The 13,171-nt window shown below is 43.1% G+C and overlaps 2 protein-coding genes across 4 annotated transcripts in view; one reads left to right on the forward strand and one right to left on the reverse strand.

The window, feature by feature from the left end:
* The window catches only part of LOC146871331 (uncharacterized), a 733,473-nt gene that overhangs the window by 256,796 nt on the left and 463,506 nt on the right, over positions 1 to 13,171 (reverse strand). The window contains exon 5 of one of the 3 annotated variants that reach the window (XM_085650835.1): positions 8,619 to 8,723. The exons of the other annotated variants lie outside the window; for them this stretch is intronic. The gene's annotated coding sequence lies outside the window, so the exon portion shown is untranslated. Of the gene's footprint in view, positions 1 to 8,618; positions 8,724 to 13,171 lie in introns of those variants that run through there. 3 annotated transcript variants of the gene reach the window in all.
* Positions 1 to 13,171, forward strand: part of LOC146871332 (uncharacterized) — a 574,862-nt gene that overhangs the window by 225,476 nt on the left and 336,215 nt on the right. The gene's annotated exons all lie outside the window — the stretch shown is intronic.

The raw sequence follows: 13,171 nt of genomic DNA on the forward strand, positions 1-13,171 counted from the left end.
CGCTCCCGCGCCGAAGCCTATTTCGACACCGAAAAAAACGGAGGTTCCGAAAAAGCATGGCGCAGAGAAACCACCCAAGTCCTCGGGTCCGAAAACATCGGTGCCAGCAGACGATTCGGCGCCAACTGAACTATTTACACCTGATCCTTCTCAAAAAACCTTAACAAAGGATCCAAAGACTGGGCTCTTGATTTTGTCTATCAAGAAAAGATGTCTTGACAAACCAGCTCCTCCTCCACCGCCAAAACGGAAGGACTCTGCCACATCTCCTCGCAGAGTGCCCTCCCCACCACCTCCTACATCCCCTCCACCTCCTCCACCTCTCCCACCTCCTCTCCCTCCCAGGTCTCCACCGCCCTTGCCTCATCACTCCCCAACCCCGTCTCCAGAACCTGATTACGGGGATCCCGATTATGATCCAGCGGACGCCCCGCTAGACCCCACACCCCCAGGGACCCCAGACCCATGGGAGGATTACCAAAACCCTGACATACCAGATGTGCCTCAGGATGACCTCTACCCATCCAGGCCATCTCCCCCGGAGGACTCACTAGGGTTTCACCACTTAGTGCAGCGCGCAGCACACTATCATGGGGTAGAACTACATAGCGAACCAGTTGAGGAAGATTTCTTACTGGATACGTTCGATATTCAGGATAAAGCTACAGCCATCCTGCCCATGCTTAAGGGTGTTACCAAACATACAGCAGAGGTGTTCAAGGACCCAGTCAGGGCCAGGGTCTTAAACCCCAGAATAGAAAAAAAGTACAAAGCAGCCCCCACAGATCCTGCATACATTAAAGGACCTGCTCCTTTAGATTCACTAGTTGTGTCCACAGCTAGAAAGCGGGCCAACTCAGTCATCAGGTGAGGCTCCACCGCCAGATAAAGAGTCAAAACTCTTAGATGCGTCTGGTAAACGCACTGCCTCGCAAGCCGCAAACATTTGGCGTATCGCGAATACACAGGCGCTGCTTGCCCGCTATGACAGAGCACACTACGATGAGCTAGAGGCTCTTATGCAACACCTCCCAGAGAAACACAAACATAGAGCTCATGACCTAATACAGGAGGGTAAGCTCATTACTAACACCGCCATTAAATGTGCCCTCGACGCAGCGGACACTGCTTCTAGAGCTATAAATACTAGTGTCCTGCTTCGCCGCCATGCCTGGCTCAGGATCTCAGGGTTTAAGCCAGAAGTCCAGGCATCCATACTAAATCACCCCTTTGACCAACAACACCTATTTGGGCCAAAGGTGGACGAAGCATTAGAAAAAATGAAAAAGGACACGGACACAGCAAAGTCTATGGGGGCATTACAATCCCAAACCCCTAGACGCTCCTTTCGGCGTTCGTCCTTTCGTAGCACAGGCAGAGGTTACTCCACCGATAGTGCCTCTACCTCCTACAAGTCCCCTCCTCAAAATACCTTCTCAAAGGGCTACCAAAGAGGTGGATACAGGGGCAACAACAATAAGGGCAGGGGCAAAACCAACACCACCCGTTCTGCCACACCGCCCACACAATGACTTCCCCTCGCTCCCCCCAGACCATCCCACTCCGGTCGGGGGCAGACTACAAAACTTTATTCACACCTGGGAGTCCATAACATCGGACAAATGGGTGACCCAAATCATTCGGTCAGGGTACTGTCTCGAACTGACATCTACCCCACCAAGGCACCGTACAATGTCACAAGAACATTCCACACTGCTCAAACAGGAGGTGATCTCCCTCCTACAAAAACATGCTATAGAGCAAGTCCCCGTCAATCAGCAAAATTTAGGGGTCTACTCTCTGTATTTTCTAATACCGAAAAAAGACGGGACCCTGCGGCCCATTCTGGACCTCCGGCCTCTAAATGCATACATACATTCGGACCATTTCCACATGGTCACCCTCCAACAAGTCCTCCCACTCCTCTGTCAGGGAGACTTTCTCACTACCTTGGATTTGAAAGATGCATACTTTCATACTCCAATACACCCTTCTCACAGGAAGTACCTCAGGTTTGTGGTGGACGGTCAGCATTACCAATTCACGGTTCTCCCCTTCGGGGTCACAACCGCACCACGGGTGTTTACCAAATGCCTAGCGGTAGTAGCAGCACACCTCAGACGCCAACACATTCACGTCTTCCCTTACTTAGACGACTGGCTGATAAAAGCCGCGTCCTACGACCAATGTGTGCAACATACAAACAGCACCATCCAACTGCTCCACCAGCTAGGCTTCACGGTGAACTACCAAAAGTCCCACCTCATACCATCTCACACAAAGCAATATCTCGAGGCCACTATAGACACCTCCAAGGGTATAGCCTATCCCAATTCAGCCAGGATCGCAAGCATATAAGCCTTCCGCCAAACATTCATTGCTCAGCACTCTCTCCCAGCAAGAGTGTTCATGAAGCTAATAGGGATGATGGCATCTTGCATTTTCATAGTGCCCCATGCAAGACTCCACATGCGTCCACTCCAAAAGTGCCTAGCATGGCAGTGGAACCAGGCCCAGGGACAGCTGACGGATCTGGTGTTGGTGGACGGCCGCACCCATCACTCTCTGCAGTGGTGGAACACCACAAACCTTTCCAAAGGGCGGCCGTTCCTGGACCCGGTTCCTCAGGTGATTCTAACAGCGGACGCATCGCTCTCCGGCTGGGGAGCGCACCTCCTACACCTCACAATGCAAGGTCTATGGACGCCACAACAAAAGTCGCTCCACATCAACCATCTGGAGCTATTGGCGATCTTTCTAGCCCTAAAATCCTTTCAGAAACAGATTTCAGCCAAAGCAGTCCTCATTCGCACAGACAATATGACTGCAATGTATTATATTCAAAAACAGGGGGGGGACACACTCTCCCCAGCTCTCCCGCTTAGCACAGAGCATATGGAGATGGGCAATTCCACAAAACATCTTTCTCCTGGCACAACACGTCCCAGGCATACAAAACACCATGGCAGATCTGCTCAGCAGACAAACGCAACAAATACACGAATGGGAACTGCATCCACGAGTTCTTCACCCATTCTTCCGCAAGTGGGGGCATCCTCAGATAGACCTCTTCGCCATCCACGAAAACAAAAAATGCCCAAGCTTCGCCGCCAGATACCCACACCCATTGTCCAAAGGCAATGCGATATGGATGAACTGGTCAGGCAAATTTGCATACGCCTTTCCACCTCTCCCACTAATTCCGTTAGTGGTCAAAAAGCTACAACAGCACTCCCTCACACTCATTCTGGTAGCCCCAACATGGGCCAGGCAGCCGTGGTACACCACACTATTACAGGTATCAGTGGTACCACATCAAAAACTGCACCTGTCCCCATGCCTCCTAACTCAGAACCATGGAGAAATCAGACACCCGGACCCAGCTCAGCTCAACCTTGCGATCTGGCTCCTGAAATCTTAGAATTTGGGTACCTTAACTTTCCCCCTTACTGCATGAACATTATCAAGGAAGCCAGACGTCCTACCACTCGAGCAAGCTATGCCGCAAAGTGGAAGAGATTTGTTGTTTACTGCCGTAACAACACAATCAACCCTTTAGATGCATCCATACAACACATCATATGCTATCTACTCCATCTTCAAAGGTGTAACCTGGCATATTCTTCCATACGCCTACACCTAGCAGCGATTGCTGCTTACCTGCAAAACAGACAGCATTTATCACTGTTCAGAGTGCCCGCTATTAAAGCCTTTATGGAAGGCCTTAAACGAGTAATTCCGCCCAGGGCACCACCTTCCCCTGTATGGAATCTAAATGTAGTTCTTACAAGGCTAATGGGTCCGCCCTTTGAACCAATGCATAAATGTGAGCTACAGTTCCTCACCTGGAAAACAGCTTTTCTCGTAGCTATCACTTCCCTTAGAAGGGTTAGTGAAATACAAGCATTCACTATACAAGAACCCTTTTTACAGATACATCACAGCAAGGTGATACTTCGTACAAATCCAAAATTCTTGCCCAAGGTCATTTCCCCCTTCCATCTTAATCAATCGGTGGAATTACCTGTCTTTTTCTCGCAACCTCAATCTGTTGCGGAAAGGGCTCTACATACACTTGATGTTAAGAGGGCTTTACTGTACTACATACAAAGAAAGCAACCTTTCAGGAAGACTAAACAATTGTTTGTCTCCTTCTCTCCATTGCATAAAGGCAACCCCATCTCTAAATCAGGGATAGCTAGGTGGATTGTAAAATGCATACAAATTTGCTATCACAAAGCAAAAAGAACATTATCTGTTCCACCTAAAGCCCACTCTACAAGAAAGATAGGGGCTTCTATGGCTTTTCTAGGGAACATACCCTTAGATAACATCTGCAAAGCAGCCACATGGTCAACTCCGCACACCTTCACCAAACATTACTGTGTAGACGTGCATTCCAAGCAACAAGCTAGTGTGGGCCAGGCTGTACTAAAGACACTATTTCAAACCGCTGCAACGGATACCGGTGGTCGCCGCTAGGGCTGGGTACTGCTATATAATTATGCAAAAGTGTACAATCTGCAGCTCATATGCCTCGAACGGAATATGCTACTTACCAGTATGCATCTGTTCTTGGCATGTAGAGCTGCAGAGTTGTACACGCCTCCCCAGCTACCTGTATCCGTTCCAGTCTATCTTATTTAGATACAACACACATGGGTTTCTCACTGTTATCACTACGCTCCATCATTTCCCTGCTGGCGAAAAACAATCTGAGGATGGGGCCGAAGCCCATGCGCAGTACGGACCGAAGGAGGAGTCACCGAACTCGTGACTTCCAAAGACTGTCCAAGAACAAAAACAAACTGCAAACATCCGGGCCCAACACCAGATGGCGATCTATGCAAAGTGTACAACTCTGCAGCTCTACATGCCAAGAACAGATGCATACTGGTAAGTACCATATTCCTCTCGTGGCCAGCAGAGGTTTGGACACCACTGGGTGTATGAATATGCTGTTCACTGTACCAGCATTCAACAGCGAGAGGCATGGAAAAATCGGCATGGACTAACTTAGGACTGACAAGGCTGGAAGTAGTGGAGGGCGTGCCATACAGTTTGCACCAATGAGCAAACAGTAATCTCATCTTTAAAACGAGCCCCCAAGTGTAACAACAGTAACAGTGAAGCGGGCACTGAAGGAAGCCATCAGGGTGAAACGCGTCTGCCCAGCGTTTCACTGTATTTTACAGGACATTTGATCTATGCCTGAAAAGCAATAAATCTCTACCTGAGCCTCGGAGCATGTGTCGGACCCATTCTTGTAGTGGGACTGGTGTGGAGATATATATATATATATATAATCTCTCAAAAGCACTCCTTCGCCTTGGAAAGCGTTTGTCGTGTCGAAAGAAAGGAGCACGGACCGCAATTCAGTGCATACAAACATTTGGTTTATTCACTCAAGGTATGCCAGCCATGACGCGTTTCGACTCCGTAGAGCCTTGATCACATGACACGCCATGAAGTCACCTGATTATTTAAATGCATTTTTTTCTTTGATTTTTTTCACATTATCGGTGTTTTTTTTCTTCACCTTCCGGTCTGTGTTAAAGTGACAGTGCCTAAAGTGTCTAGGTACCTATTTCCTTAGGGGTTTGTTTTGTATTGTTACATCTCGGTAAAATACCTTGGCCACAATTTAGGAATCATTAATGCACTACAGTATATGTATACCTGCAGAAATTGATTACATGTTTGTTGAGCATCACGATGTTGATAAATCTTAATCAAACATTTGTTAGATCCTGATAAATACATGAATACATAAATAAATAAATATGTATAAATAACATTTATCACCCATGTAAATACTTATAAAAACTATAATTCCAGTTTTGGTAAAATAGATAAAAGTTGATAAAATGGAAGACATAAACAATGGAAGTGCAAATATTGCCGAACTCACAATTGTGATTTAAATATCACGTCTATATCGTTTTATCCCTACATGTATTGGCTAGATGGTAATAAGTGGTGCTTATGTGTTGTCATTGTGACATAAAATAAAACCCCTAGTAAAAAGTTATTGTGATTAATACATAGTGCAAAAAATATGTGCAAACAAGTGCAAATCATCTAGATTAATTGGAAAAAGCATTTAACAATAATCTTATGATTTCTAAAAGACACCTAAAAAGACCATAAAATGTGTGTGTAGTAAAAAGAAAATGTTGTATTTGGTTAAAATCCTTTCCAAGGAGACTTCTTTAGACTGTGAGGCTATCTTTTGCTACCTTATCTTGGTTAAATTCTCCCACCTTAGCATCTGTGTGTGGCAAGAATAAGGTAGAAGGAAAACAATGTGTGTTGTTGGCCAATAATGATTTGTCATCGGAAGATTTCTGAAAGGCTGTAAAGTCATGTGGTATTGGGGTACTGTAAATCATTTTTTGTTGATTGATTATCCCTCATTTACAAATATGTGTACATGTCTTCAGTTGCGTTTAGGCCATTGGGACTTTTAGAATCTAGTTCTAAAATAAAGCGGGTCTCCAATTGTCTCAAAATTCTCTCTCTGTTGCCACCACGTTTGTTGAATGGCACACAATCCATTATAAAATATTTGAGAAGTTTGGCATCTGATTGATGTTGTTCAGCAAAATGTCGAGCCACCGGGTACGTTGGGTCTTTGTTAGATATGGCTCGAATGTGTTGTCATATCCTTTTGTGCCCCTGCAGCTTGGTACTACCCACGTATCTGAGCCTGCAAGGGCACTCGAGAACATACACTACAAATTCTGTTTTGCAGGAAAGGGCTTTAATTATTTGTCCCTGATCACTAAATGCAGTCTTATATGTCAATGTATTTGTACCACATTGGCAAGCTTTACAACTACTGCATTTGAAAAAGCCCTTTCGCTGACTTAGCCAGTTGCCTTTTGGTTCAACAATCGGATTATTCTGTACTAGTTTATCACGCATATTGGGCGCTCTTTTGTTGGTTATAGAAAGTTTGGCAGGTAGAGTGGGTCCTAAGATGGGATCATTTTTTATCAAAGGCCAGCTTCTCTGTATAATCCGATTTATTTCAAGGCTTTGTTTACTAAAGCCCAATACCATCCAGAATTCATCTTTTTTGGGGCTTGCTGTTGTGTTGGATATTTGGCTAGACGATTCATTAGTGTGTATTTTTAGGAGAGTGTCTCTGTCTAACTTGGCACATTTTGAAATAGCTGCTTCAATACAGTTTTTGGAATACCCACGTTGGAGAAATCTAATCCGGCTGTTATGTTGAGCTTTTAGTAGTTCCTCTTTTGTACTACAAATTCGCTTTAGTCGGATCATTTCTCCATATGGGATACTCTGTACCAAATGTTTGGGATGTAGACTGGTTGCATGCAGCACTGAGTTAACTGCCGTGGGCTTTCGGTGGACTTTAGTTTCAATACTCTCATTGTGTATGTAAATTTCAACATCTAAAAAAGTGACTTTTAAAGCACTAATCTCATATGTAAAATTTAAATTGATGTCATTTATATTGAGTTGGTCAACAAATGTTTTAGCCTCCAACTCATTGCCATCCCAAATTAGAAACCGGTCGTCTATGTAACGCCACCAACATGTTACTTTGTTTTCTAGAATGTCAGAAAAATTTCTGTGTAGGACCAGTTCCTCCCACCACCCCATATGGAGGCAGGCGTAGCTTGGTGAGAAACTGGCCCCCATCGCCACACCTCGTAGTTGTTGATAGACATTGTTCTGATATAAAAATAGATTGTTATGAAGACAGAAATCAATCATGTCAACGAGCATCTTGTTGTGGGCTTTGTAGATAGGTGCCCTTTTGCCAAGATAATATTGCACTGCTTTAAGACAATCATTGTGGTTGATACTCGTGTACAATGCTGTGATGTCCATAGTTATTAGTAGATATCCTTTTTTTCCACTCAAAATCATGAATTTTAGTTAAAAAGTCCCCCGTGTCTCTTAAATATGAAGGGAGTGCCTGTACAAACTCTTGAAGAAATAGTCTATGTATTGAGACGTATTTTCAGTCAGACTGTTTCTTGCCAAAATAATGGGGCGTCCAGGTGGTTTGATGGGGTTCTTATGCAGTTTGGGTATAAAATAGATTTCCGGAGTTGTAGGTGTGTTATTTCGCAGGAAACCATGTTCATCTTTGTTTAAAAGCCCCAAACTTCTCCATGCCATGAGTTTGCTGTAGTAGCTATCATATGTCGATTTTAATCTTAAAGATTCGCTTCTCCGGTAGCATTGTATATCCGTGAGTTGGCTGAGGGCTTCTGCGTTGTAATCCTCCTTTGACCAGATTACTAGATTCCCGCCCCGCCAGAGCTCAAGGACGCGACTCCACAGCAGGATGATTCACAGAATCTTTATTTTCAAAACCGGCAATCCTTTCCGATTTCTTTGATGTCCCTGACGCGTTTCGGAGCGGCTGCTCCTTCCTCATAGGGCAAAGATTGGCAAAGACGGAAAAGCACTCAACTTTCATTTCCGCTTAATATATGCACTCCCCAGTGAGTGGCATATTGGGAGTTGTAGTGTTTCAATGATACCCATTAGTTTCGATCCGTGTGTTTGCCGTTATTTTTCCTTTATTTTCATAACATAGTTGAACCCTTCAGTGGGCCTCAGAAAGAATGTCCGGTTCCCCAATTAAACTCCTGCCGTGCTGTTGCCAAGCTGTAAGGTTACAGCCATACAGTCCCGTATTTACTTTTCACCAGGTGGTGCGTCCTCCGCTGTCTGGGCCCCTTTTGGAAATAAAAGAAAACAAAAGAGAGATGTAAGGCACAAAAAACTCCGTACACATTACAATCATTACATAATATCTCAAATATACAGCTCTGCCAAATGGAAAGAAGAAGAATCATGCATCACACGTTATAAAATAAAATATATCCAAATTTTTATATTTGAGATATATTTGAGATATTATGTAATGATTGTAATGTGTACGGAGTTTTTTGTGCCTTACATCTCTCTTTTGTTTTCTTTTATTTCCAGGAGGAAAGGAAGGGGCCCAGACACTGGCACGCACATTTCACGGGCAACCTACCCTTTTCCCCTTATCTTCACTTATCACCATGACTGGTTGGCCTCTGAAAGCACGTATGACTTTGTACAGTTCGATCACTAATTATGACCTTATGGGCACTTGCCATCAATTTTGACCTTGGTTATTATTAATGTTCAAATAGCGAGCCCACGTTAGCTATTTTTACCAGAGGTCTAGCATTCCAGACTTGTCTACACACTTGCATATGTATATTGGGTCATTTTAAGCTCTTATGAATACAAGAGCTTTGTAACAATGGTTTGCCAGTATTGGCAGCACTTCGTTTAGGGGCACTTGCCCTTCTCGTATTGTTCCACTAACATGAGTGTTGACAGTGCATTTTTCTTGTCATGTAATAACCGACGAATACATACTCTATTTACAAGTTGACGAATGCATGTTATATCTGTCAGTAATTTCAGCATTTTTCGTTCGATTGCGTCTTCCAATATACATCCAGTGAGCTTGCCACAATATTTTTTTCAATCACACACAATGTGTTCAGTACCATTTCTGACAAAGGCTGACACAGCTCCTCATGTATGGCAATAATGTATATCATTTTATTGTGTTTCACAACTTGATTGACATCCTAAATCCATTCTGACAGCTAAATTACATGATATGAATCATTTTTTCACGTTACCACATTGTGGCAATATACCATTCTAAGATGTCTGCCGTCACGGCTTCAGAACGACAGTGTTTGTCCTTTGTCTATGCTCACTGCTTGAAACTTTATCAGTCATGGTGTACATTGCACTGTTGTATTACGTGAACAAGGCTTCTTCGTAAGCTGAAACGCGTTGTAATTAAAGACACATATATATATATATACACACACACATATATATAGACACACGTGTGTATATATATATATATATATATATATATATATATATATATATATATATATATGCATACACACATCAACAAGATTTCGCTGTTCGGCGAAGAAAAAAAGACGCACTCTCTCGATTTCAGGATCTATGGCGGATTTATTTGATAGCTGCCATGCCCCAACGCGTTTCGATCCAGTCACTTGGACCTTGTTCACGTGAACAAGGCAGTTATCACATAAATCCGCCATAGATCCTGAAATCGATGGGACTTTATAGGTGATAATGTCAGTTAAAACATACCATTTTAAAAAATGTTTTAAAAATCCCATTTTAAACAAGTTTTAAACGTTTTTTCAGTATATATATATATACACACACACACACAGACACACACACATATATATATATATTTTTCAAATGAATGTTTTTTTTCAGTGAATACTCACTGAAAAAACAATGGCTAAAGTGGTTTTATAGTTAGGTGTTGAAATGTGTTAAAAAAAACTAACATTTAGCAACCAAAAACAACGCTGATATTCTCCAATTATAGTCCAGTGACCTAACCATAACTTGTGCCCCCATCATGCACCGCTTATCACCTCACATAATTCATCACTAATGACGTGGTAAATGACATCTTCATGGTGAGGGTCCCCTATTAGCCAATAGGATAAGCAAATACTCCCTAGTTAAGGAGCTTCACTTATCATTCCTAAACGTACTCGCCATCCAGAGATATGGGAAGGAAAGCATAGGCGGTCGTAGCTTCTCGTTACATGCCCCATTAACTTAGAATTCATTTCCTTTGACACTACAATCTCATACTGATCTTGGAACATTCAGGAAGGACTTAATACCTAGCTATATCACATCTCCCTTACCACTTTGATAGAGTCAACTTTGAATACAGTATCATTATTTGTTTTGATTCGGTCTTGTTTAATTAAATTTAGCTTTTAGATTTTGTTAGTTATTTGCCATAAATAATGTGTGGTCATAACTTTATCTGGAGAGTGAGTTATGATGCCCTTATACATTGTTTTTCTTATTTTATTTCTTTTATTGGAGAAGGATAAACATTCCAACGAATAATGGAGCAGCTCTTCACATTCTGGCTCAAGACTGAAATAGGGTGACCAGTCCCAGGTAGTTTAGGGCAGTTCATCTACTGGTGCAGGAGAGGCTCGATAGGGACTCCCATGCACTACTCTCTGCAGGAGTTGGTTGTATTACGAGCTTGAACATGTGGGACATGAATGTACCATGTATGTTTTCCTGGTATATGTGCAGTAGGATGAGTGTGGAGAATATCTCTTGTGGTTGACTGTGGCAGTCCAGGAATCAATTTTGAATCTCCTGTGTGCAAGTGGTACCTAAGATGAAGTTTGGAATGAACCTGTCAAGACAGCAAAATTAATTACAGGACTTCTCCTAATAATTGCTGAGGCCCTTTGTAATGGACTAGAATTTTGGGGTGGAAAATAGGAGACAGAGAACCCCTTTGATGTGCGGGGACATCCCTTGCTACCTTTATGTGACATCCTTCAATAGGAGAGTCAACTCCAACAGACTGTGAGGAATCAGAGAATGAAGGCTTCTCCTGGAAGGAGGGGTGGGGCTCCTAGCTGCACCCCCTTCCTGCTGATACAACAGAACAAAGACTATGGTATGACTACTCCTGAAAGAGTATGCAAAAGTCATGAAATGCCTGAGACTAGTCTAAGGGCTGGACTAGTGGAATATGTTATACCTAGGATCTTTTGGCATGGTTTCCCCTGTCTTTTTGCTTCTGACATCTTGTTTTTGACTGTGCTCTCAACTACCTTTTCGCTGGTTTTAGGACTCTGGGTTTTTCACCACTTCTGGTAAGAGCTAAAGGACATGTGCACTGTGTCTAAATCTTAAGGGTATTTAGTTTCTCCATGATTGGCATATCTGATTCACTAGTAAGTCCTTAGTAAGGTGCACTGTGTGTGTATCCAGGGCCTGGCCTGTAAATCAAATGCTACTAGTGGGCCTGCAGCACTGATTGTGCCACAGATATGGAAGCCCTTCAACCCTGTCTCAGGCCTGCCACTGCAGATCCTGTATGTGCAGTTTTAAACTGCCATTTTGACCTGGCAAGTTCACCTACTTGCCTTTTATTACATATAAGGCACCACTAAGATGGGCCCTAGGTAGCCCCATGGGCAGGGTGCAGTGTATTTAAAAGGTAAGAACAATTGTTACTTACCTGTAAACAGGTGGTTCTCCAGTATTGGTGTCTTTCATAGATTCACATGCTTGAATATTCCCCGTCGTCGGAGTGGGAGTCCCACGGTAAATAAAATAGCAATATATATATATATAGCAAAATATATACATAAGTAATCACATAATTAGCGTTATATAGGTGTAAAAAAACACACATAGTGTACCTATAAGAGAAAACTCCATAGGAATACAATGGAGAGAGACAAAAGACTTTTGTAGTCTATCTCTGTCATTATGTAAGTCCGAACTCCAGCCAATCAGGCGTCAGCCCCTCTCTAGAACCTTCTCCTCAGAGCCTCTCACCTCAGATTTTCGTAGCACAAGAGTGACTGTAGAGTGTATGAGGAGAAGAGAGCCTCTGAAGGGAGGAGGGAGGGTCGCATGTGAATCTATGAAAGACACCAATACTGGTGAACCACCTGTTTACAGGTAAGTAACAATTGTTCTTCTCCAGTATTAGGGTGTCTTTCATAGATTCACATGCTTGAATATAGAATAGCTAGCAGTAACAATCACCATTGTTTCCATGCCAAAATAGATTCAAAATATAAAGATAATCAATCTTCTTATGCATAAAAACAGTATCGAACCACTGTAACATTGTAAATGCATAATATAAATGGAAACAATATGGAGGTGGGAGGAAGAGGCTCACCTTACTTAAAAAGATTGCGCAGCACTGCCTGTCCCACTGCAGCATCCTCCTCGCTTAAAGTTGCCAAGCAGTAGTGCTTAGTAAACGTGTGTCTGGTCGACCACATAGCTGCTCTGCAGATGTGTTGCAAAGATACTCCAGCAAATAAGGCAGTAGATGAGGAGACTGCCCTAGTGGAGTGTGCCCTCACTGGAGACTGCAGAGGTTTATTTGCCCTTTGGTGACAGAAGACAATAGCTGCCGAGATCCAGCGTGCAATCGTTGGTTTAGTAACCTGACGTCCTTTATGACAGCGTCCATATGCTATAAAAAGTTGATCGGATTTCCGGAACGAAGCTGTCTTACTGATGTAGAACTTTAGACACCGCTTCACGTCCAAAGAATGTAATCTTT

Source organism: Triturus cristatus, chromosome 1_1 (genome assembly GCF_964204655.1).
Source record: "Triturus cristatus chromosome 1_1, aTriCri1.1, whole genome shotgun sequence".
Classification (NCBI taxonomy): Eukaryota; Metazoa; Chordata; class Amphibia; order Caudata; family Salamandridae; genus Triturus; species Triturus cristatus.